We start from the raw sequence: 27318 nt of genomic DNA, 5'->3' as shown, positions 1-27318 counted from the left end.
TGTGGGATAATCTGCGATATGCACACCACAGAATACACTAAAGTGAATATAGGCAGATACTGCAATGAAAGGTGGTTGTTTACCGCAGATGGTACCATATAATACCTCAACTCAGACTGATTTTCTATCTCATTGCTTTGACGCTGCTACAAATAGCCACGAATCTGGTGCTCTGTACTCTGGTGCATTGAAATAAACCATCATGAAGTCGTTTGGGTGAAACTGGCCCATTCCTAAGTAAGTAGGCCTCATTTCATGAAACATCTGATTCACAAACACCTGTGCTGTAAGAGTTGTATCATTTGCTGAGAGTCTGTGTAAGCTGCAGGACAGAATTTATAAGATATGTTGCTCTTACATTCCAGTGATCATAAACAAAAGTAATATACCTGTATTTGAAGTCTCTGAACGTTACTTTGAAATGGCCTTAATTCTTATAATCAGGGGTGAAATGAGTCTGAGATGGTCTGTGGCTTAACTCCAGCATACTTGTACACGTTTTGCACGTGTTGAGATGGTCTGGACCCATCCCATAGAGTGGGAGTGTTTGTTATCTGGACGAGCTGCTATTGCCGTTAGAAAGCTTTGTTATATATGTTTATTACCCGGCTCTCATACTGATCTTCGGGTTGTGTAAGATGCTTTAATCTGATTGGTCAGAATCCCTTGATGATGGTTATTAACTTTTACTAACATGAGCAACACCAGAGACAAACTGATCACACGTCATGTCAAATCAATCCACAGAAAAGAGTTCAGACACATTTAGCTTCTGCTTGTTGACACCATAGACCGTAAGGTGAGGTAAAACCGTTAGCTTCCATTAGCATCATATTGCTAAACAATGTGGCTAAAACATTAGCTTTGGTTAGCATTCTAAATCAGCAGGCTACAGACGTTTACATGTTTGATCCTGTCCAACAATATGATGAAGGAGTGGAGCAGGTGAGATAAACTTTAGGTTAGTGATCTCTCCAAAGAAAGTTAAACCATGAGCGGTGGTGATGATAGCAGCAGGGTTCAAAGTTGTGACATTAGTTTCTTTTTAAAGGTGTGTGAACCACAGAGCTCAGAGAAGAAGGAGAGCTGAATGAGGACAGTTTCATGTTCAATCCACCACAACAGACAGAGAAGAATCCATCACCATGGAACGATCACTGACGAGGAATCACTGGGACTGTTTTTAAAAACTGTAAACATAAATCATTTAAATCAATAAAATCATCTTTAATCAATGTTTTTAACAACGTGTTTGTATCTGAAGTTAGTAGCCGGGGAATAAGCAGGATAATGTATGGTTAGCATGTATTGGAAATAGAATCCTGACAGGGTGAGACAAGACCCTGAGGCGAAGTGGAGGGGTCAGAGGATCATGGGAGCCTTTATGTTCCTGCACTTTTTATCCTCTGTAGGGTCAGAAACTGCACTCATACAGACAAAACAATATTGTTACATTTCAATCACAAGGGTCTGTCTGTTCCCACATTTCTAGACACTTGCGTCTACAGTGCCACCCCATTAGGTGAGGTTTCCGATCACATGCAGTTGGCTCCGCCAGTGAAGACCACATCTAATCATGTTTACATGAGCCATTGATTGATCTTAGACAGTTCTAAAGTGTTCTCACATCATTGTGGTGTGTAACTGATGTGATTTAACTATATTTGACTGTCCGGTCATTTCGACCAGAATCAGAATCAGAATCAGAATCAGCTTTATTCGCCAAGTATGCTTGAACACACAAGGAATTTGACTTCAGTAAACTGTGCTCTCTTTGTACAAGGCAGAATAGGAATAAGAAGAAGAACTACAATAAAAAATAAAATAAAAATATAATAACAAAAACCTTAGTTATAAATACAAAGAAACAACAAATAGGCATGACTAATATGTACAGGCTGAAGTAATATGATAAAGTGCAGTGGTGAGTTGCAGAGGTAGTTTTTACATTATAAAAATAGTAGTTAAATAAGAAATATGGAATTCTGCTTTGAGAATTGTTGCATTGTGTATCTACATGTATATTTACAGAGAGTATTGATCTGACAGGTATGACACTGTTATGGTTTAGTGTTCATCAGAGTGACAGCCTGGGGGAAGAAACTGTTCTTATGGCGGGTTGTTTTGGCGCACAGTGATCTGTAGCGCCTGCCAGAGGGGAGGAGTTTGAAGAATTTGTGTCCAGGGTGTGAGGGGTCGGCGGTGATGCTACCTGCCCGTTTCCTGGCCCGGAACCGGTACAAGTCCAGGATGGTGGGCAGGTCGACACCGATCATTTTTTCTGCAGTCCTTATAGTCCGTTGCAGTCTGTGTTTGACGATGGTAGTACATTTTTTTGTACAGCTTACATGGAAATATGTATAAAGGCAACATTTCACTTTTCCTACTGTTAGGGCCAATCTAGGAAAAGTCACCAAATTTCAAGTTGACTAAATATAATTGAAGGGATTTTTCTCTGCTGTTGTTAAACTCAGTTACCGGTCATTTTGACCCAAAGACAACAGGAGGGTTAAAAACTCTGTAAGAGAAGTGCTGAAGATTACATCAATTACAAGGGTTTAATACATTTGTCAAATTCTGTCAGAAAAGTTCTAATAAACAAAGTTCATAAAAAAAAAAAGAACAAACTGCACATACTGTATATAAAGAAACTCACAAACTCAGGAAGCCGTGCACTGCAGGAGAAAAGGGTCACGAGGGAGTTTTCTCGACGTCCAAACAGAGCGCAAAGACAAACTGTTTGTCTGAATGCTATTTCATAAACTTGTTCATGACAGTGAAACACATCTGTATTTATGAATAGCATATTTGGTTCTTTCCCCTCTGACTCTGACATCTGAACCATAGTCTGTATAAATAATGGACTTAGTATCCATGACGACACCCATCTGTTCCTGAGCGCTGTTTTGAAGCCAATCGTCGGCGGCAGCCATATTGGAATTGCTGAACTCATCCAAAAGAGTGTGAGGTAAAGAGGCGGGGTTTGAGCCTCCTAGCCAACAGCTATGTTTTCCAGCCTGTCAGTCAAGTCAGTCATGTCCTTATTTGGGCAAAAACTCGTAATCTTAATATCTTCTGAACCGTCACGTTAGAAAATAATTCACCCCGTATAGTGTGTGCTGATAAAGAGAGATTAGCTACGTAGAGCCAAGCTGTTTTTTGAACCAGGCTGTAAACATGTTTATTTCTGCCGTAAAGATCGTCTTCTTTGAATTGGTGTGTATGTGGTTTCTGGTGTTTCTGCAGCCAGCCTCAAGCAGATTCTGGATGAACTGCAGTTTATAACACTTCTGCATGGGCTTCATAATCTGAGACCAGAGGTTGCTGCTTGGTCTGAACTAGCTCAGTTAGCCTTGCGGCTAGCGGCCTTATCCCAGGAAGGCTGGACAATAAAACAACTTTCTGACTGTTTCATATTTTACAGAAAATGCAGAATATTGAATCTAAAATTCAATCTGCACCTAAAAAAAAATCCATGAATAACATAAGCTGTGTTTGACTTTTCTGCAGAGCAGCTGTGAGTCTGAAGCCTGGAGCCTGTTTTTGAAGAAGTGGAGGTTTGCTGTATATTCAGAGAATAACTCCTTTAAAGGTGACATATCATGCAAAATGGACTTTTTAATGGTTCTCTACCTGAAATATGTTTCCCTGGCATGTCTACAAACCCCCCGAGAATGAAAAAAATCCATTCTGCCCCTGTTCTGATTTCTCCACCTTTCTGTAAATGTGTGTGAAACGAGCCGTTTCAGTTTTCAGTGTTTTTGTTACGTCACAACAATATCTGGTCTGTAACTGAAGTCAGAGCTCAGAGCTTGTTCAGCCCATAGACTGTATAAAATAATACTGAATCCCTCCTCCGTTTTTCATTACCTGCACACATGTGTGCTAACAAGGAGCTTAGGAGGGAGGCATGCTAGTTGTAGGCTGTATTTATAAATACAAAGGTCGGTTTTACTCCCCACGTCTGCAGATTTGAAGATCTAGTGGATGATTTTTATTTATTATGGATAAGTGCTAGTGCTAGTTAGCATAGCTACATAGCTACATGTCGTAGCTGTGTACCAAGACACACGTCGACATACTGACAAATAAAACAACAAGAAACACTAAATCTGTGACCAATCCTTCAGAAAGGTCCTGCTGCCTTTCTGGCAGAGGTCGGTTTTACTCCCCACGTCTGCAGATTTGAAGATCTAGTGGATGATTTTTACTTATCATGGATAAGTGCTAGCGCTAGTTAGCATAGCCACATAGCTACATGTTCGTAGCTGTGTACCAAGACACACATCTACATACTGACAAATAAAACAACAAGAAACACTAAATCTGTGACCAATGGTTCAGAAAGGTCCTGCTGCAGGCGCCTCTCCGTCAGGATCAGATTCTGGATCAGATTCAGAGGGTTGAAGTAATGTGATCTCTGAGCAGCCGTGTATATTCAGCCAACATGTAAACATTAGATCAACGTGCTGGACAGCGTGCAGGAGTGTTCTGAGGAGGGCTGAAGAAGAGGGTTTTCCAGACATGCCAAAATCTGATTTCAAAGTGTTTTTTTGAGCATAAAATTTAAAGACGTTTTGGGGACCTCTTAGACCAATATATATTGATGAAAAAAGCGTGATATGTCACCTTTAAAGCAGAGCTGTTTCTTTTGAGACGTTTGATCAGTCTAATTATAACTTACCTGAGTGACGCACACACACACACACACACACACACACACACACACACACAAAAGAGATCTAATAAAAGATCAAATAAACACCACATTACATGAAAATATGTCAATCAACCACAGAGACTCCAAGAGAGTCGTACACATTCTTTAAAGGAAAGAGACTAAATCATCATTTCATCATCCCACTGGCTTTGTCTGATGAAAATCCACAGTTATCGCAAAAGTGATAAGTCCTGTCAGTGTGTAAGTTGTGTTTCTGATGAACATTATCATACTGTTCTCCATAGCAGTCGTCAGATGTCTCACTCACCGTCAGTCTTTGATCTGGAAAATGTAAATGTTTCAGCAGCGTTCTATTCATCGTCCCATCCGACACCAACTCTTTGGCAGTGCTTAGAAATAAAATCAACTTGAAAGTAATAATCTGTCTGATGGTCCAGTTTGCATATTGAGTTGATAGATCAAGAGACATCAGTGTAGACTCACAGGAGCTTTAACAAGTCTTTGAATATTTTTTTATATGAAGTTGCTTTAATTATTTTAGCTTTACTTTTTCACAAACCAAGCTTCAGATTGTTTGTTTTCTATAATGCCAAGAGTGCAGAGAGACTGAAGATGGTATTTCCCATTAACATCCATATCAGGGTGCATTTTGAGTGACCCACTTTGAGATCCAGTCTGAGGCCTGAAGCTAAAAAGGTATCAGAATAGAAGAGGATATTTTAGCTCTGTGTGACTACCTGAAAAGACTGAAGAAACTCAGGGTCGTCGTGCTCTCTGTGCCTCTTCTTCTTCCTTTTCTTCTTCTTCTTCTTCTCTTGTTTGTATCAGACAAATGATCACACGGAATGAAGGGAAGCACTCGTGAAATACTCAACACCATTGTTTCAGCTGAAAAATATGAACCCCAGATAGCTTGGCTTCAGCCTCTACAGTCTGACATGACAAGAGAGGGAGTGACAGAATATTTGAGTTAAGTTGTCACATGCCTCCTGCTCCCGTCTGAGGAAGAGGAAGAGGGGTCAGGGATGAGGAAAAAAGAATGAGAGGAGGAAGTTTGAGAACAAAGGAGAAGTGTTGAGTAAAAAAAAGTCAAACTCAAACTCCATGAGTAAAGCTGAAATGTGTTGAAAAAAGTGACGTCACTCTCTGGTACATAGTCTGTATAAATAATGGACGTAGTATCCATGACGGATCCTGTTCCTGAGCGCTGTTTTGAAGCCGATCGTTGGTGGCTGCCATATTGGAAATGCTGAACTCAACCAAACGTCTGTTAACCTAGTGTGAGGTGAAGAGATGGGCCTTTAGCCTCCTCGCTAACAGCTACAGTGTTCCCACCAAGTAGCAACCCTCTGGTCTCAAAACATGAAGCCTATGCAGAAGTGTAATAAACTGAAGTTCATCGAGTGTCCACTAGAGGAACACCAGAAACCGCATACACACCATATTCAAAGAGACAATCTTTACAGCAGAAGTAAACATGATTACAGCCTGGTTCAAAAAACTGCTTGATTTTCTAACACAACAGCATAGAAGATATTAAGATTACATGTTTTGCCCAAATAAGGACATGACTGACTTGACTCCCAGACAGAAACACAGCTGTTGGTAGGAGGCTCAAATCCTGCCTCTTTACGTCACACTATGACTGGTTGAGTTCAACATTTCCAATATTGCTGCCGCGCTGATTGGCCTCAAAACAGCGCTCAGGAACAGATGGGTGAAGTCACCGAGACTGCGTCCATTATTTATACAGTCTATGGTTCCCACCTGTCAATCAAGTCAGCTGTGCCTCTCAATTTGGAAAAGAGTTATTCTAAAATCATTTTTTGAAGCAGGCTGTTAACATGTTTATTTATGCTGTAAATATTGGCTTCATTGAACTGGTGTGTAGCCAGCCTCAAGTGGAACTGCAGTTCTCAACACTTCCACGTTGGCTTCAATTCTTGCAGCCGGCCGTTGTGGCGGCTAAAGTTTTGATTGACACAGAGTCTAACCTACATGTGGCACTCAAAACCAGAGGACCAGCATCTGAAAATGATTCATTGCAAACGGTTACTGAGTGCTGAGTTAGAAAAAGACTTATATCACTTGTTACTTCTATAACTATGAAGTCTCTGTGTGATCAGGGACATGTTATGCCCGTAGAGGCAGAGGCTGAGGGGCAGGGAGGCAGGGCACAGCTCAGGATGTCAGGTGAAGCCTTTTGTCTAAACTCTGAGCTTTCTGGGTAAAGTTGGTGAGCCGGTCTGGGGTGATCGAACGGAGAAGGAGGTGCTGTATCTCCTCCAGCTGCTCAGTTTACACAAATGAGCTCCAGTTTAAGATGCCTGGAAAACAAATAATGGCACCTGCAGTTTGATATGTTTGTGAATGATCTGTATTAGCCGAGCTTGCTGGTTTAAACCTCAGTAGTGTTTGATGGTAGACAGCACAGACGGTCAGATGACATGTTGCATATGTGCTTTTTATGTAAGCTTATTACCTGGCTACTAACTTCAGATACAAACACGTTGTTAAAAACATTAATTAAAGATGATTTTATTGATTTAAATGATTTATGTTTACAGTTTTTAAAAATAGTCCCAGTGATTCCTCGTCAGTGATCGTTCCATGGTGATGGATTCTTCTCTGCCTGTTGCGGTGGATTGAACATGAAACTGTCCTCATTCAGCTCTCCTTCTTCTCTGAGCTCTGTGGTTCACACACCTTTAAAAAGAAACTAATGTCACAACTTTGAACCCTGCTGCTATCATCACCACCGCTCATGGTTTAACTTTCTTTGGAGAGATCACTAACCTAAAGTTTCTCTCACCTGCTCCGCTCCTTCATCATATTGATGAACAGGATCCAATATGAAAACATCTGTAGCCTGCTGATTTAGCATGCTAACTGAAGCTAACGCTTTAGCCACATTGTTTTGATGCTAACCGAAGCTAATGGTTTTACCTCACCTTACGGTCTATGGTGTCTACAAACAGAAGCTAAATGTGTCTGAACTCTTTTCTGTGGATTGATTTGACATGACGTGTGATCAGTTTGACTCTGGTGTTGCTCATGTTAGTGAAAGTTAATAACCATCGTCAAGGGGTTTTGACCAATGAGAATCAAGCATCTTACACAACCGGAATATCAGTAAGAGAGCCGGGTAATAAGTTCTGATAATGTGTTGGTATGTATTTAAGTAAACCAAGACAAAGAGCAGGGGAGAGTAAATATTTACTTGCTTTAACTTAACGACCTCATTTTTTGTGATCAATTGTTAACCGGTGGTTTTTCAATCAATCAATCTTTATTTGTATAGCACCAAATCACAACAAACGTTATCTCAAGACTCTTTTACAAACAGAGCAGGTCTAGACCACTCTATGTCAAATTATGAACAGAGACCCAACACCAAGACAGGATAAGACTCAGTCTGACCCCACCTTAATCCACCATGAGCATTGCACCTCACAGTATTTAGCTAGTTACAGCAGAGAGGACAAACTTCCTTTAACAGGCAGAAACCTTGAGCAGAACCAGACTCATGTTAGACAGACATCTGCCTCGACCGAGTTGGGTCTGGGAAGAGGGATAGAGGAGAATAAGAGAGAGAGGTGATAGTGATGAGACGAGTAGTAGTAGCTGTTGCCGCTGGAGTCCAGCAAGTCCGTATCAGCTGGAGTCTGGAACGTCCACAGCAGGAGGACGTCTACGGCAGCTCAGAGGAACCTACGAGACAAGGGAGCTCAGGGACTCCAGAAAGGTCTATGGTTAGTAACTTTAATGGGACAGGGAGAGTTAAAGTAAGTGATGAGGGGGTTGGGGGGAAGGGGGTGAGATAGATCTGCCTTCATCCATCTGCCTCGACTGAGTTGGGTCTGTTTTCAGTAGCTTTAAGCACTGCAAGCATAGCACAAGTTGTGATTCAGCCTTATTATCAGACTCTGTCTGGACCAAATTGAAAAGGTTGTGTTTTTTTTGTTTGGGCCCTGTCGTTGACATCAAGTTGAGTCTGGATATTATCTCAGACTTTGGCTGTTTTCGAAACGTCCTGCTACATACTCCCTATCAATGTAGTAGGCAGTAGGTATTGCCTACTACATACTGCGTTAGAATTTAGTCTGTAGTCTGACTGTTCTGTTGGATCTGGTCTGCAGGATGCTGGTTAAGGCGTCGCTGGATTTCCAGTTTCGGAAAGTGGAAGTAAACAACGACCAAGCTGATAGAGAAACTGCTTCTTTAGAGAATCATCACTTATGATTTAAAAAGTTAAGAAGCGGTTTATATGTAGTTTAATAGTTTTCACAGCACCTAAAAACTGAGTCGCCCCTGTCAAAAAAGAAGAAGCGTAACGTTAGCGCTGTGCATTGTGGGAAACAGTACGCGAGGCAGACTGGTCTGATGCAGACTGTGAAATATTCCTGAATCAGTAGACATCCAGGGAGTTTTGGCATACTGCAGATTTTGCTCTTGTTCACTTACTACATACTACATACTGAATTTAGACCAAATCAGTACACACTGCTAGTATAGTAGACAGTTTGAAAAACAGCCTTTGACTTTAAACTTTCTCCCCTGAGGGAGACGACCATCACTGCTCTCTCTCGCTCACAGAGGCCCAACAGCATCCTCAAATATTTGTTTCTTTTTCCTTTCTTGAATAAGATTAGATTACTGTCAGACTTCTGTCACCAGATTCCAAATCAATCTGTTTATAAAGTGCATGAAATAAAGAACCCTGCTGCCAGGCTTTCAGCAGAACAGGAATTAGAGAGCGTTCAGCCGGTTAGCTGCACAGCTCCTCGTGTCTTTTATGATTGATTTTAAGGTATTTTAACTTTCTTACAAGGCTCTTAGTGGTTCAGCACTGGACTTTATCTCTAATTCTTCTCACTTGATAATCCTTCACAGACTGAAATTCTGAGGCTGGTTTTCTGGAAGAAAGAATCACACAACTCAGGAAATCATCAGCTCAGCATTTTAAACTCTGCACCAACACTTCCTGCCAAAGAATGGGGGAGAAGCATCCTTTGAGACTCCCTTTAAACCTGGTTACAAATGCTCTCTCAATTAACTGATACAAAACTTTGCATGGCGTTATTCTTATCTTCCATCACTTACCGTTCTCACATGTTCTTCTTCTGGCTAATTACTGCCTGCTGTTATTATTTGATTACAGCATTAGCTCTTCTTATCATGTATTTCACTTTATTTTAAAGCACTGAATCACCTCCCTGATATAAGCTTCTATATAAAGAACATTTGAATATTATTTTATTATTGTTGAAGGTGTTTTGTGAAGAAGAGGGCTGGAGATGTTGAAGTGACTAAGTTGTAGTTAGACTGTGATGATGAAGGGGAGCACACCAGGAGGAGGATGATGATGATGATGCTTCAATGTTTGTGTGTACAGTAACACGGTGCATTACCAGCGCTGGGCTCGTCTCATTGGTCAGTGTGATGCATGAGTGGAGTGAAGCTGATGTAACAGGCTCTGACAGTGACATTGCGTGACATTGACACTGCTCTTTATGAAGGTGAGGACTGAAACCCAAGGGCTTTTCTGCGTGTCAGTGTGTGTCAGTGTGTGTCAGTGTGTGTGTGTGTGTGTGTGTGTGTGTGTGTGTGTGTGTGTGTGTGTGTGTGTGTGTGTGTGTGTGTGTGTGTGCAGGACATGTTATGTGGCCAGACACTGAAGGTGGAGACAGATGTGCTTAAGGTGCAAAAACACACGCATGCAGTCACACACACTCTGGGAGCTCCCCGGAGAGCACTGAGTCATTGTTTTGAGGGTGCTGTGACGGCTCTCTCAGATGAAGCCTCGCTCTCTATTGATTCCTCTGAGCAGAACAACGGGGAGGGTGAAGTGCTGGCCGGCACCCACTTTGAAAACACTCACATACACTCACTCACTCACACACACACACACACATGGGTGCACAGAAACTCATATAGTGTGCACTGACGTTGACTGATGGAGAGAGCTATTCTGCTCAGGGGAATGCTGCAGAGAAGTCCAGGTGAGCTGAGGTGAGGAGAGAATATGTAGAGAGGAAGCTGAGGCAAAAACAGGAGAAAGCAATGAGTCGAAACCAGGCAGAAAATAAAACTACGTCTACAAACATGGAGGAGAAAAGCATGCTTTACCTGATGGTATCCCTGATGAGGGTCTGTATCCTCGAAGAGAGAGGTTGTAGTTAAACAATAACAAATAACTGGTATAAACTAGAACACCAGAATGTTGAGGCACACAGTAAAAGTGCATTTCAATCAAGAGTTCCGGGGTCTTTTAGCCCCCAGAACTACTTTCCCCTGAACTAAAAGGTTCCTGTGCCCCCATTGTTGTCTGTGTTTCGACCACGGGCTGAAGACCCAGGTAGGTTGTGCAAATCAGGCCAGTGACGTATGGAGGAAAAGAAAGTAAATGCACTACACCACCAGACCAGTAGAGGGCAGTAACACAAAGAGGAATGCCATTCATCACAGATGACACCATAGAAGCAGACGGACAGGCAGGTATCATTATGAGCAACACAACAGTTAGCCTGTTAGCATGAAGAGCCTCAGCTGCTCTGTTTTAGATGATGCTATATTTCATCACAGATGGATTCACTGAATCAACACGTGAGAAGAGATAAGCGCGAGTAGCAAAGACGTTTCAACACGGCTTTAAAATCCTTTTGAACTCAAAAAGCCGTGGCAGAGATCGTCCGGTGTTTTGGTTTAAACAGCGACCCTGTTAACTGGAGACTTTCAGCCGGATGCATCCCTCACAAACGTCTTTAGACCATCATTAAATATCTGATGAGGATATTTTGAAATCTTAATAAAAACTAAACTAGTTTGCATTCCCAGGAACTCCCTCTGTGTTTCAACAGCTGTGTAAACTCCACAAACACTGACACGTTCAGCTGAAGGTCTCCAGTTTACAGGGTCACTTTTAAAACCGGAACACCGGGAGTGACGCATTCTCGGTGGGCTGAGAGAAGACTACTGTTACAAGCTGCTAAATCAAGAGAATCACAGCTTCTTCTTTTGAAAAGTACACACACATACAAAAAAGATAGAACAAATCAAAACTAATGACAGAAAGAGAAATCAAGTGTAAAGAATAATCAAGAATAAACACACTAATCTACAAATCAGACACGTTCAGCATTACAGGCCCTGCCCCCCGAAAGTCCTGGGACTTTGGGTCCACTGGTTGAAACTCACGTAGTTCAGGGGTAAAGTTCCTCTGGTCTAAAAACGGCTTAAAAGAAGTCCTTAAAGGTGACATATCACGCTTTTTTCATCAATATATATTGGTCTAAGAGGTCCCCAAAACATGTCTTTAAAGTTTATGCTCAAAAAAACACTTTGAAATCAGATTTTGGTCTGCCTGAAAAACCCTCTTCTTCAGTCCTCCTCAGAACAGTCTGTTTTCTCTCTGACCACGCCCCCTCAGGAAGTGGATGTGCCTCGGCTCTCCAGCACGTTGATCTAATGTTTACATGTTGGCTGAATATACACGGCTGCTCAGAGATCACGTTACTTCAACCCTCTGAATCTGATCCAGAATCTGATCCTGACAGAGAGGCGCCTGCAGCAGGACCTTTCTGAACCATTGGTCACAGATTTAGTGTTTCTTGTTGTTTTATTTATCAGTATGTCGACGTGTGTCTTGGTATACAGCTGCGAACATGTAGCTATGTGGCTATGCTAATTAGCGCTAGCACTTTTCCATGAAAAATATAAATCATCCACTAGATCTTCAAATCTGCAGACGTGGGGAGTAAACCGACCTCTACCAGAAAGGCAGCAGGACCTTTCTGAAGGATTGGTCACAGATTTAGTGTTTCTTGTTGTTTTATTTGTCAGTATGTCGACGTGTGTCTTGGTACACAGCTACAGCTACGACATGTAGCTATGTGGCTATGCTAACTAGCGCTAGCACTTATCCATGACAAATAAAAATCATCCACTAGATCTTCAAATCTGCAGACGTGGGGAGTAAAACCGACCTTTGTGTTTATTAAGACAGCCTACAACTAGCATGCCTCCCTCCTAAGCTCCTTGTTAGCACACATGTGTGCAGGTAATGAAAAACAGAGGAGGGGTTGAGTTGTCTATGGGCTGAACAAGCTCCGAGCTTTGTAGACATGCCAGGGAAACATATTTCAGGGAGAGAACCATTAAAAAGTCCATTTTGCATGATATGTCACCTTTAAAGGACATCTCTGTCTGAGATGGAGTTGTGACTCTTTCCAGACCATGAAAGAAAGGACTGAACTGGGTGAGGACTCTTGAGTATAATAAATCACATTGTCTGAGTCCCTTTGTATTTGGTGTTTCCTACAAACTTTGAAATTATTAAATGAGAATTAAACACATCTACAAAGATCAGCACAAAGCCGGTGTCCTGATAACACGTCTCTGTTTTACAATCTCCTGTTTCTGTCGTCCAAAAATACAGAAGACATTCTCATTAAGACAGACTGCTACAGAATATGAAGAGTAATGCATCCACAGCAGGACAGAGACATCCGCTCTGCGTGTACCTGACGTTAACATGCATCCTGCGTGGAGTGACAGAAAGTGGACAGCTCTTGCAGTGTAGGTGTCAGAGACTCCAGTGGAGTTTCAACACATCGCTGACACAACCAAAAGGGACATTTGGCTTCATGGTCAAAGACTGCTTTTGTAACACATCCATGCATCAGTCTGTCTTATATCTCTCCCTCCCTCCCTCTCTCTTAGTCTCTCTAGTTTAGTGCAGGTCTGTGTTGCACGTTGCATCACGTGAGGCATAACGGCCAAATTCCACAAGATCCGTGTCCGGTCCGTCTCTGATTCGACGCAGCACTGGATCTGATAGGTTTCTATTCTAGTCAATGTGTTAACTTCCACTGGATCCACAGAATTGATACACCCGATGCTACCGGCAGGTCGAAGCCCTCCAGATCAGATAAACAAGACTTCTATTTTTGCTGGAGCACGACACATCAATCTCAACAGAGCAGATGGAGCGGGACAGGAAGTCAGGTTTCACCAAAACAAAATGAAGCCAGGCCTGGAGTCAAGAGGTCAGAGGTTTTCAGAGGACCAGAAAGACAACATGGATGAGGAGACGGATCTGAACTATAGAATCCTATTAATTTATAAAGATGTCCTTTAAAACATAAATGTGAAGTCAGCGTTGTGACTTGTGTTGGTTGTTGCTGAGGTGCAGAGTGTACCACTGAGTGTTTTGTTCCATCACTCCCCTTAACCTCTCGGCAGCTTACACTAAAACAAAGGACTGCAAAGAGGCTTTTAACTGCAGACACTAAGGAAAAACGCTCCAGACTTCCACAGTGAAGGAGTTTGAAGAAAGATCAGTAAAATCAGCTGTCAGATGGGGGGAATGCAGGTCTTAATAATGCAGGACTTTTACCCTACATGTGTAAAAACTGAGCCCAGGTTCTCAAACATTCCCACTTTAATGGCCTAGAATGAACCGAGTATGGGTTCAGGTGGTAATGCTCTGTGGATGGTACGATTGGCTGGAAGTTTTACAGGTTTTTGGAAGTCTTGCAGGCTTTAATCCATCAATAAAACCTCCCTGTGTGAAAATGAATCACACGGCCGGCGTGGTGGTGGTGGTGTGGTGGTGGTGGGGGCAGGGGACGGGTCCATTCATTGGCCTGCCTTTCCCTTCTGGTCTCCCCGGTTGGTTTTGGCCCTCCTCTGGCCGGCTGCGCCTACTCTGCTCGTGCGGCCTGCGGCGGGGGTTGGATTGGGGCATCACGTGGTGCCGGCTTCCCCTCCCTGGCTGTGGGCTCCCTGCCTCCCTGTGGGATACTGGGGGGGATCTCGGGTCGGGTGCCACGCCCTGCCGGGCGGCTGTGGGCCTTGTCTATCACGGGGTGGGGGGGCTGGTGGGTGGGGCTGGGGGGAACGGGGACTGCTGGAGAGCGACCGCCCTAGGGCCCCCTGGAGTGGGCTTGCCGCAGACAGGCCCTGCCTCTTTTAACGCACTTCACTAGAAAAATTAAAAAATTAAAAAAAGAAAATAAAAAAAAAAAGAAAATGAATCTGATTGGCTAATAAACACCATCCACTGACAGAGGTACTGCTCCTTTTTCAGTTTCAGGTAGTGTACCTGATGCAATACTGACCCCTAACCGTCACTGTCCTTATATAAACAGTATATGTGTGTGTGTGTGTTTTTCTCCTGAGCACAAAGCTGCTTCAAGTGTGAACACTTGGTTAGCGTGGGGGCACCTGGAGAGGAAGAGAAATGAAAGGTGAGAAATTCACAGGGTGTTGGGCCGATGATGAGGAGCCAAGTGAGAAAAAATGGAGTGAAGATGAAAGGCAGAGTGAAGAAAGGGAGAAGAGAGGGAAGGTGATGCGAGGCAAAGAGAGAAAAGAGGGAAGAAATGATGAAAGGAGAAAAGAGGATGTGAGGCAAGAGGTGGTCGGGTGGCAGGGAAGCAAGGATGAAAATTTAAAAGCTGACTCGCAGGAAATGTGCGTGCAAAGATTTCTTTAAGGCAGGAAATGTGAGACGGTTTCCTGTGGATGGTGACACGCTGTGTGCTGCCTCACACACTTTGTTTCTAACTCTATCACCCGGTCTGTCTCTCTTTTACTTCTTCCTCCTCTCACGGCACACTCTCTAATGAATTAGGAGATAAGCAGTGAAACTCATCAAGAGAAATGTCCCTGCTACCTGTGAATATATCCTTCTTATTTCATTTTTAACCTCAATGCCCTGCGGATCAAATTCCAGTTTTCCACTCATAATTGAGCCCAGATAGTGAAAAGTAGCTCCTTTACATCCGGGGAGGTCTCCTTGATAACACTGCTCTTTAATTCTCCTTGATTTCATTTCCTCCTCTGCTTTGCCCGAGGTGAGGCCGACACTTTGAGGAGCAGTCAGTGACAGAAGGCGAGAGGCTGCTCTTCCTGTGTGAGGCCGTCCGATGACAGAGGAGGCCGGAGGCAGGCGGATGAGCAGCAGGTTTTAACAGGCTGATAATTGCTGACCTTTACATTGAAATGCCCTAGGACGGAAGACCAGATGCTTGTAGTTACACTTAATGCATTTATTCCACCGTGGTTAGTGGTTAGTGGTTAGTACTGTTGCCTCCCGAGAGGGTTCTTGGTTTGATCCACGGCCAGGCAGCAGCATTTCTGTGTAGTCTGCATGTTCTCCTCGTGAGGGCTTGGGCTTCCTTCAGGGTGCTACAGCTTCCTTCTACTGACCAAAGACACGCGTTTTAGGCTAACTGGCAACTCTGCAGCTGTGTGTCTGTGTGTGTCTATGTGTGTCTGTGTATGTGTGTGTCTCCACTTGTATGTTAGCCTTGTGATGGTCTGTCCAGGGTGAACCCAACCTCTCGCTCAGTGTCAGCTGGGATTAGCTCCAGCCCACTGGATGTGATGAGCGGTAGAGATAATGGATCGATGGATGCACACTCACTCCTCTCTCCCTTATTTGGCGGTTACATTTTCAGTAAGGAGCCTCTGCTCTGTTTCACGTATGTAACGTATAAAACATTTTCTTTGTGGCTTGAAGTCACAGAAACAAGCTTTAATCCAACCGCAGTAACTGGTGTCCAATCAATCTTTATTTATAAAGCACCAAACCCCAACACATGTTCTCCTCAGACTCTTTCCAAACAGAGCAGGTCTAGACCGTACTCCATGTTCTATTATTAACAAAGACCAAACATCAAGACAGGATCAGATCCAGTCCCATCTTACAGACAGGACTCAGTCTGATCTCATCTTAATCCACCATGAGCAGAGCACTTTGCAGCATTTAGCAAAGGCGGTTTTAGACTGGAGGGAGCATACCCCTGAACTGCATGTGTTTCGCCCCCCTCTAAAAAGCCCCTGCTAGGGAGGTAGTACTTTTCAAAGGTCCCAGGACTTTCAGGGGGCAGGGCCTGCAATGCTGAACGTTTCTGATTGGTAGATTAACGGCAGTGTTTTTATTCCTGCCATCCGTCCACAATAACATCACACACATCTGTGATTCTCTTGATTTCTCTTTCTTTCATTAGTTTTGATTTGTTCTATCTTTTTTGTATGTGTGTGTACTTTTCAAAAGAAGAAGCTGTGATTCACATCCACTTCCTGAGGGGGCGTGGTCAGAGGGAAAACAGAGTGTTCTGAGGAGGACTGAAGAAGAGGGTTTTTCAGGCAGACCAAAATCTGATTTCAAAGTGTTTTTTTTGAGCATAAACTTTAAAGACATGTTTTGGGGACCTCTTGGACCAATATATGTTGATGAAAAAAGCGTGATATGTCACCTTTAAGGACTTCTTTTAAGCCGTTTTTAGACCGGAGGAACTTTACCCCTGAACTACACGAGTTTCAACCAGTGGACCCAAAGTCCCAGGACTTTCGGGGAGCAGGGCCTGTAATGCTGAACGTGTCTGATTGGTAGATTAGTGTTTTTATTCTGCCCGCCGTCCACAATAACATCACACACATCTGAGATTCTCTTGATTTCTCTTTCTTTCATTAGTTTTTATTTGTTCTATCTTTTTTGTATGTGTGTGTACTTTTCAAAAGAAGAAGCTGTGATTCTCTTGATTTAGAAGCTTGTAACAGTAGTCTTCTCTCAGCCCACCGTGAATGCGTCTCTCCCGGTGTTACGGTTTTAAAAGTGACCCTGTAAACTGGAAACCTTCGGCTGAACGTGCATCTTGTGGAGCTGTTTTACAGCGGTCACTGAAAATGTAGTGAACTGTGAAGTGTGTAGGAAGGCTGTTCACTACTGTGGTAACACCAGCAATTAGTTCAAACATATAAAGATCCATGTCAAAGAGAACTCTGAGTTTGAAGAGAAAAGAAGGGAGGAGGAGAGAAATGCTTCAGGCAGATTATTTGTTGTTTGCCTTTAAATCTGTCCTGTGTTTTAACACGTGTGGAATACATCAAAGTACATAAGGTACTTTAAATAATAGAAAGTATCGGTATCTGAGATTCTGGCACTTTATTACTTGGTATTGAACTAAAATTTGTGGTATGGCACACCCTTCACTTGATGATGTGGTTTTAGCATGGTCATGTTTTAGTAGAAATTAACACTTTTTATTTAGTAGTTTTCACACACAAAAGAAACAACAACAAGGAAACAAAACAAGACAAAACAAAGACGTGCCAGCATGTCAGCATTGGATGAGTTTTCTTACATATATATATATATATATATATATATATATATATATATATATATATATATATATATATATAAGACCATCCTCTGTAAGTAAACAGCTCATTTTTAACCCATTCTTGAGTATAGGATTTGATACCCAATGCAGAAACACACTATCTACAAATCTACAACATCAACAAGAATAAACAGAGAAAAAAAAACAAATATAAAAAAATTAAAAAATAAAAGTAAATACACAAATGAAATTTAAATCAGATTTTATTTAGGCCTGGATATGTCTATTATATACATATATATATATATATATATATACACACACATACATATATATACATAAATATATATACATATACATACACATACATACATACATACACACATGCATACATACACATACACATACACATACACACACATATACATACATGCATATATATATACACACACATACATATACTTGCATATACCCACCCCCTGCTTTAATGTTTTCCACTGTTATTTTTCTTCACTATCTGTTTCTAGCTCAAATCCAATGCTCAAGTACACCCATATTTACATTTGTCATTCAACTCTCTTCATGTTATATCAATGTTAGTAATTCTGTTCCATCGTGACTCAAAAATATCACTTAAATTCCTTATCCTGTGTGTTATCCTTTCCATGTTGTGAATTTCATTAATAGTTGCTTTCCATTTCGTTATCTGTGGTGGGGTCGCTTTCAGCCAGTTTTTAGTCACCTGTTTATTATTTATTAGTTTATTCGACAGGGGCCATGCAAAACAAAAACTGTCAAGCCAGAGTTAGCTATAAGCTAATTTTCATCTGATTGTTCCACCCAGAAACTTGAAATGTTGAATAATCTGTATTACCTCTCTTCATTCTCTCTCTTTTCATTGCTGATATTCTTAAAATCCCATACAGGTATTTATCTGATTCAAGACACAGTGCCTGGGGGATGGTTCCTTTTTTAAGACAAATTTAAACTGAAACATTCCTCTGCTATGTTGTTCTCCCGGTCTCACTTCTCTCTTCACAGACTAATTAAAACACACAACAAACTTCTCGTGTGCGATGAGACATGGGTCTGTCAGTTTGGCCCAACACGCTCAGAGGACAGACTGTTTGTTTTTTATTTATTCACTATTACAGTAATCAGACGGTGAAAACAGGTCAACTGTGTGCTAACGATGCATGTTCAAGGTCCAAGTGTTAATGTTTATTCCACTTTGCATGCTTGTAACATCATTTGAATTTTTAATCTGCATTTAAAGCACGACTCCATTGTTATTATTGGATACAGCAGATTAATGCAGACTCTGTTCTCCTTCGTTGGCGCCGCAGAGGAAGATTAGCTCTTTGGTTGGGAGCTCTCGTGTTGTATGACACATGGAGGCCTGCCAGCGTGAGGGCAGTCGACCCTCCAGCTCCGCTGAGTGAGAGGTCCCCCTGCTCACATGGTTAGATATGTTAATCTCATTTAGAACGAGTAGACATGATGACTGGGAAAGACAGCTAACCCTCGTTTCTGGGGATCCTTTTGGGATAAAAATGTCTTCTTTCTTTTTTCCTTTTGGTTTCAGTGTCTTGTCAAGCTTCAAGTACACACTCAAACTTCAAAGAGGGGATCATTTTTCCTGGCCTCTGTATTGAAAGCTAACTGTAATTGCTCAGTCAAGAGGCAAACATGTCCCATTAACTGGTTCATTCATGATAACAAGGAGAGTCAGCTCTAAAGCTCATGTAGACGCATTAAATGAGGACAGCAGTCAGGGTTCCTCCATGAAACACATCACACTTCATTAATAACATCATAGCAATTAACACCTCACAGGTTCTGTTACACACACACACACACACATATTCCACCCATGCTAATCCATCCTCTCTGCCTAACTGGGGGTGATCTGTTCGGATGGCTGCAGTGCCGGAGAAGAACTGACCTTTCCATCAAGTGCTGAGCTGTAATTTGGAGTTAGTACAGCAGAGAATAGGGTTTGTTCTAATCAGGATCTGCAGTGCTCAGCGCCACGTGCTTCAGTCCCTGGTGGGGGAGGAGGGGTATTTGTTCTGGTAGATTTAAGAGAGTACACTTTGAGCTGAATGTTTGCCTCTGTCATAGAAGCCTCTCACTAAAGACGGAGTGTCCTTTTCCACTTTGAACCCTGAATGACACTTCAAGCTTTTGAAACTTGTGTGCATGCCCACTGTGGTTACGCAACGAGAAGGGAATTATCATGGTGGGAAATGAATCATTGCTTGGGTGAGGAATGTTTAGGCAGCTGAAACATTTGTCACGGGTCAGTCACAGTATGAAAGCATCTGTCCGTGTCAGTGAAACAAGAAGAGGCACTTTACTTTCTTTAATGTCATTAAATTCTCCTCAGTGACTCATGAGTGTGTTTACATGGACTTGAGTATCTTCTTAATGAGCCTTAGCCAGGTATTGATCGTATTTGGGATCTGGGCCCGTCTGCACGTCCAGCCATTACACAAAGGGGACCATTAGTCTTAACGTACCGTTATGGAACGGCCCATTTGGCCGTAGCGTTAGCCGCATGCACGACTGCAAATAATTGGCCAATGTACTAATTGCGTCGTGAAAGCAAGGCTGGTGCAAAACGTCACATGTCAAGGGAACCTTCTGGAAAACCTCTGTCCAACAAATTCAAACTGCACATGCCTACTATGTACACATAAACACCAATAAACATGGCGAGCGGTACCGCTGTGACTGAGAGAAGATCAAGAAGAAACAATGTTTCAGAGGAAGAAGAAATGGACATTTGATTAGAAGAATATAGAATGAACAAACAGCTGTTATCAGCAAGTCAATCCTCAAAGAGAACAAACAAGGAGAAAGGGAAAGTTTGGATTCAGATCTTGAACCGGGTAAATGTGTGTTGTGTTTCTGAGCGCACTCAGTAGAAGACCTACAAAATAAAATCAGCAACATGAAAGCGGCTTTGTGCAACAAGCACTGCCACCAATGTGGTCCAGGTGGAGGACCACCTGTCCCCCCATTGAAGGATGAGGACTTGTTAACGGAGTTGTTTGGGAAGGATTCACTTCACGGTATTGCTGGTAGTTTACCTAAGAATGATGTCACGTCTCCTAAATCTAAATTTACTGGATATTTTGACATCGTCATACTTTTCCAAAGGATTGGTTCAATCCCCAAATATCCGTTGTCTTCACATATTTGGTCTTAAACGGTAACACATAAGCCCGATGTCCTCCATCCTTTAAACAGCCTAACAGGTGAGGTAAGCATTTCAATGCTTCCTCCCTTCTAAACCACAAATTATATTTCAGAGAGAGAAGAGAGAGGGAAAGACAGGATCCAAGTGTGTCAGTTCCCCCAGCAGTCTAAGCCTATAGCAGCATAACTAAGAGCTGGTCCAAGCCTGATTCAGCTCTAACTATAAGCTTTATCAAAAAGGAAAGTTTGAAGCCTACTCTTAAAAGTAGAGAGGGTGTCTGCCTCCCGGACCCTGACTGGTAGATGATTCCAAAGGAGAGGGGCCTGATAACTGAAGGCTCTACCTCCCATACTACTTTTAGAGACTTTAGGTACGACCAGCAGGCCTGCATGTTGGGAGCGTAGTGTTCTAGAGGGGTAAGAGGGCATGATACAAAGATGGTTCAATTAATTAAAACATTAATCATGATGATAGGATGATTTGAAATCAGCGATTGTTCTTATCTTTGATCATCACGGGATATCAACAGGCGCTGCAGTCATTGTGTTTGTTGTGCCACTAACAATGGCTGTTTCCGAAATCGCCTACTATACTAGCAGTACGTACTGATATGTCCAAAACTCAATATGTAGTAAGTAGTAAGTGAACAAGAGCAAAATCTGCAGTATGCCAAAACTCCCCGGATGTCTACTGATTCGGGAAAATATCTCAGTGTGCATCGGACCAGTCTGCCTTGCGTACTGTTTCCCATAATGCACAGCGCTCGTTCTGCTTTTTCTTTCTCCTTATTTTTTGACGGGAGGAAATCCGTTTTTTGGTGCTGTGAAAGTTATCAAATTACATATAAACCACTGCCTAACTTTTTAAATCATAAATGGATGCTAAATAAGCTTTTTATTTATCGGCTTCGCCGTTGTTTACTTCCGCCTTCCGAAACCGGAAATCCAGCGAAGTCTGGCTCAGCATGCTGCATGACAGATCGGACAGAACAGTCAGACTACAGACTAAATTCAAACGCAGTATGTAGTAGGCAATACCTACTGCCTACTACATTAGTAGGTAGTATGTAGCAGGCCATTTCAGAAACAGCCCAAGTCTGTTTCAGGACATCTGTCTTCTTCTTTGTGTTACAGTGCCACCCTGTGGTGTATTTTTGGAGTTAACTTTGTATGCATCTATGCATTTCCTTTTACTCCTGCAGGCTAATGCAACATCTGTAAGTATTATGTTAGTTAGCGGTGTATACACTGAGCCACGATGGTGTTCTGTATCCACGTGAACATAAGGATACTGTTTTTGTTGAATGAAGCAGAAATCGCAAAGCTAGCACAAATTTCATCACATATTTGTATTGAGATGCTAAATGCTAGTTTTATGTGGTTACATTAGAGCAATGTTTAACATGTGTCGACATCAAGCAGCAACCTCCGGTCTAAAAATATGAGTCCAATGTGGAAGTGCTAAAAACTACAGTTCATCGAGGATCCCCTTGAGGCTGGCTCCAGAAGTACCAGAAACCACATACACACCAATTCAAAGAAGACATCATCTTTACAGCAGGAATAAACATGTTTACAGCCTGGTACAAAAGACGAGTGTAGTCTTGATAGCTCATTCCTCGGGTGAATTTTTTTATAATTCGGCAATTTCGAAGATATTAAGATTATGAGTTTTCCGTTACGAGAGGCACAGCTGACTTGATTGACAGGCAGGAACACTGTAGCTGTTGGCGAGGAGGCTCAAAGCCCGCCTCTTTACGTCACACTATCTCGACAGAATTTAGGTTGAGTTCAACATTTCCAATATGGCTGCCGCCGCCGATTGTCCTCAAAACAGCGCTTCAGTAACCGATGGGTGACGTCACGGACACTACGTCCATTATTTATACAGTCTAGGTCAACCTGTAAAGTCAACTAGCTTGTTGTCTGCATCAACAAGGTCATTGTGTTGTTTTCAGTGTCACAAAGAAAAGATAACCTGAGTGAACTTCCTGAATGTTAGCATCTTTGTCGTGGAGTTTCTTGGGGACTGTTTAGCTGGTTGTGTAGCTAGCTTTAGCAGCTAGTGAGACCTTCACAGTCTTCCTCACTGATTAATAAAATAACCATTTAACCATTACAATTAATTTAATGGTTAAATAAGTTAAAAAACAGTATTTGACACATTTCCATTTGGGTTGTCTTTGTTGGGAAGCTGGGCTCCTGTCAACTTTAGCTGAGCTTGTTTCTCTCAGTCTTTGTGTGTGATGACAAACTTCCTTTATCTGGTTAAAACAAAAGAGGCCCTCGGTAAAAAGTTGCAGTAACTCAACTTAACACAATAAGAAAAGTAGTTGTTAAAGTATCTCACATCCAGCACGGAGGCTACACCTGCAGAATGTGAAAAAGGGACTGTTAGACTCTTTGCATCACAAATTCCTGATCCGTGGATGCTTTAAAATGTCTAACTGTGAGAAAGCTTCCTCCATACGTTTTCATCTCCCCCTCATTTCCTGCAGGCAGCAGAGTCACCAAGCCGAGTGATGCCACCTGTGCTCGTTGGACACAGCTTGGAGCTCTCAGAGCAATATTTAAAAGATCTGAACAGCTCAACCTAACACACGTACACAGCAAAAAGTCCAGTGTTGATTTGACTCCCACAGAGTTGATTTCAACACTTTTTCAGAGTTTATATAACTCCACACTTTCTGGAGTTAAATTAACACTGGAGAAGGCTTATGACCGTGTCCCCCGAGGTATCCTTTGGGGGGTGCTCCGGGAATATGGGGTGGATGGCCTGTTGCTACGGGCCATTCAGTCTCTGTATTGTTGGAGCCAGAGTCTGGTTCGCATTGCCGGCAGTAAGTTGAATTCGTTCCCGGTGGGGGTTGGACTCCGCCAGGGCAGCCCTTTGTCACCGGTTCTGTTCATAACTTTTATGGACAGAATTTCTAGGAGCAGCCAAGTGGTGGAGGGTTTCCGGTTTGGTGGCCTTGGGATTCCGTCTCTGCTCTTTGCAGATGATGTGGTCCTATTGGCTTCATTGAACGGTGACCTCCAGCTCGCACTGGGACGGTTTGCAGCTGAGTGTGAAGCAGCGGGGATGAGGATCAGCACCTCCAAGTCCAAGGCCATGGTGCTCAGTCGGAAAAGGGTGGCTTGCCCTCTCCAGGTCGGAGGGGAGTCTTTGCCCCAGGCGAAGGAGTTGAAGTATCTCGGGGTCTTGTTCACGAGTGAGAGGAAAAGGGAGAGGGAGATTGACAGACGGATCGGGGCGGCGTCTGCAGTGATGCGGACGCTGTACCGGTCTGTTGTGGTGAGGAGGGAGCTGAGCCAGAAGGCAAGGCTCTCAATTTACCGGTCAATTCATTCCAACCCTCACCTATGGTCACGAGCTGTGGGTAGTGACCGACAGAACAAGATCGCGAATACAAGCGGCTGAAATGAGCTTTCTCTGCAGGGTGTCTGGGCTCAGCCTTAGAGAGAGGGTCAGGAGCTCAGACATCCGGGAGAGGCTCAAAGTAGAGCCGCTGCTCCTCCGGACCGAGAGGAGCCAGGATGAGGTGGTTCGGGCATCTGGTTAGGATGCCTCCCGGACGTCTCCCTGGGGAGGTGTTTCGGGCATGTCCGACTGGGAGGAGGCCACGGGGAAGACCCAAGACACGCTGGCGAGACTATGTCTCTCAGCTGGCCTGGGAGCGCCTCGGTATCCTCCCAGAAGAGCTGGTGGAAGTGGCCGGGGAGAGGAGTGTCTGGGCTTCCCTGCTGAGGCTGCTGCCCCCGTGACCCGGACCAGGATAAGCGGAAGAAGATGGATGGATGGAAATTAACACTTTTGAAATAGTTAAAATTTTAACACTGAGAGAGTTCCCTTTTTAACTCACTACCAAGAGTTAAAATTATACTGAGAGATTAGACCAGTAACTCTGCTAGGATACACTTTTTTTAACTACCTGGCTAGTGTTAGTTTTATTTCCCAAAATGTTAAATATTTAAACTAAAAAGTGTTACAAATATTTGAAAGATAGAATTTCAGTACACAAAGTCATTTTTAAACAATGACATTTAATTTGCCTTTTAAACCATAAAACATATACAAACATAAGACAAATCCAACACAAAATATGCTTTGAAAAGTTCATCAAATGCCATGAGAGCACAGTTTGCCTGGCATAGGATGAGATGCTTATCCATGATGACGCAGGCCTGTCAGTCTTGCTCTTCTGATGTCCAACAGGGAGGAGGTACAGGTGGTAACTTAGCTGGTTGCAGAGATGCGTCTCCAGACTGCAGCATGACTGGGACAACGGGAGAAGTAATGGAAATTATACACAAGAATAATGTAATGATGCAACCAGAGAAAACCAGAGTGTAGAAGTGTTTGTTCAAAAATCTTCTCACTTGCTAGTGTAAGATGGGAACACCTGTTGAAACCTAGTTTCTGTTTCATGTACTTACTGATCTTCAGTCTGGAGTTTGTGATGTGTCAGAAACAGTCATGCAGTATCATGGCTGTAAGCTGAGGACAAAAAGTCACAAGAATTAACTTACAACTCTTCACATTTGAAACTTTGAGTCTGGATAAAACTTAGGGAGCATTATGAGATTACTGCAGTCTTCCGTCTATTGTTCATATTTGAATGAAGACTTACTTTCAGAGATAAGCATAGCTGCCATAGCTAGCTAACATTAGCTAAACAGCATGACACAGTTGCTGCTAAGTCATTGCAGACATGTGCTTCGTAAAGCATATACTCTTCACAGATGTATTTTTGTACACAGCAGTTCACAACATCAGGTAATATATATTTCAGGAAGTTAGATTTAATTTGACTTACCGTCTAAAATCACATGAAAGGAGAAGAATTAGCCAGCTTGTCTCTGTGTCTCCAACCGAGGAGGTGAAATGTGCAGGGGACCTGGGCGGAGCTTAGATTGACTCTCTGAGAGTTGTATTAACACTGATGGATCAACACTGATGGATCAACTGCTCCATCACCTCTCTCAACACTCACCACCTGCCTGGAGGAGATGAAGGCGTGGATGAGCCAAAATTTCCTTCAATTAAACTGCTCCAAATCCGAAGCCATACTTATTGGCACCCCCCACCAGGTCCAATCATCCCCCATAACCACCATCACCTTTTCTGGACAATCTATCCCCATTTCATCTGCTGTCACCAACCTCGGTGTGAGACTGGACCGTCACCTAACATTCGACAACCACATCAAACACCTGTCCAAATCCTGCTTTTTTCACTTAAGGAACATTGCCAAACTCCGCCCCTCCCTCACCGTATCTGACGCTGAAAAGCTCGTCCACGCCTTCATCTCCTCCAGGCTCGATTACTGCAATGCCCTCCTCATCGGGACCCCCATCAAAAATCTCCACAAACTCCAACTAATTCAGAACACCGCAGCCAGGATCCTACTCAGAGTCAGAAAACACAAACACATCACCCCAGTACTCCTCACACTTCACTGGCTTCCCGTCACCGCAAGAATCAACTACAAAATCGCACTCATCACCCATCAGTGCATCTATGGAAACGCCCCACTCTACCTAAAAGAACTCCTCACCCAGCAAACCCCAACCCGGAACTCACGCACTCCACATCAGAACCTCCTCCACCCTCCCAGAACCAAGCTCCGGACCATGGGAGATCGGGCCTTTTGTGCTGCTGCACCACGTCTGTGGAATTCCCTGCCCAGCCACCTCAGAACCCCACAGACTGTGGATGCTTTTAAAAAACATTTAAAGACCTTCCTCTTTAAAGAGGCTTTTAACTGATTTGAAGTACTGCTTTTAAAAGTTTGTTTTTACTGTGTGCCTGTAGCACTTTGAGATTTCTGGAAATGAAAAGTGCGTTATAAATAAAATGTATTATTATTATTATTGTTATTATTATTATTATTTGAATCAGAAATAGTTAAAACAACACTTTGGGAGTTAAAATCAACTCTGAAATTTTTAACCAAGGAATTTCAACTCTCTACTTTTTGCTGTGTAGCGCATAGTGAATCAATGCTTGTCTGACTGCATGTTGCAGGGTACAATGTGGGCACTAAGTGAGGTACAGGGTACAGAGGGATTGGATTAAGTCCCTTGAGCATTCAAAAGTGTGTTTTTGGTGTAACATAAACTAAACCAATCAGTGTGCCTGCGCTCTCCCCCTTTAAGAGACAGGTGCACACATAGACTGTATAAGTATGGACGTAGTATCCTCGATGTCACCCATGTGTTTCTGAAGCGCTGTTTTGAGATCAATCGTCGGCGGAGGCAGCCATATTGCTGCTGCAGAGCGATTGTGACGTAAAT

The 27318-nt window shown here is 42.8% G+C and overlaps 1 protein-coding gene and 1 long non-coding RNA gene across 2 annotated transcripts in view; one reads left to right on the top strand and one right to left on the bottom strand.

The window, feature by feature from the left end:
• The window catches only part of LOC117826257 (cadherin-18-like), a 222234-nt gene that overhangs the window by 4390 nt on the left and 190526 nt on the right, over positions 1-27318 (top strand). The gene's annotated exons all lie outside the window — the stretch shown is intronic.
• Positions 25078-26184, bottom strand: LOC117826258. Its single transcript, XR_004634002.1, has 3 exons — positions 25839-26184; positions 25459-25519; positions 25078-25298 (listed from the first exon to the last, which is right to left on the bottom strand). It is a non-coding gene; the product is annotated as an uncharacterized LOC117826258 (long non-coding RNA).

Source organism: Notolabrus celidotus, chromosome 15, assembly GCF_009762535.1.
Source record: "Notolabrus celidotus isolate fNotCel1 chromosome 15, fNotCel1.pri, whole genome shotgun sequence".
Classification (NCBI taxonomy): Eukaryota; Metazoa; Chordata; class Actinopteri; order Labriformes; family Labridae; genus Notolabrus; species Notolabrus celidotus.
This window is presented reverse-complemented; position numbering and strand designations above follow the sequence as displayed.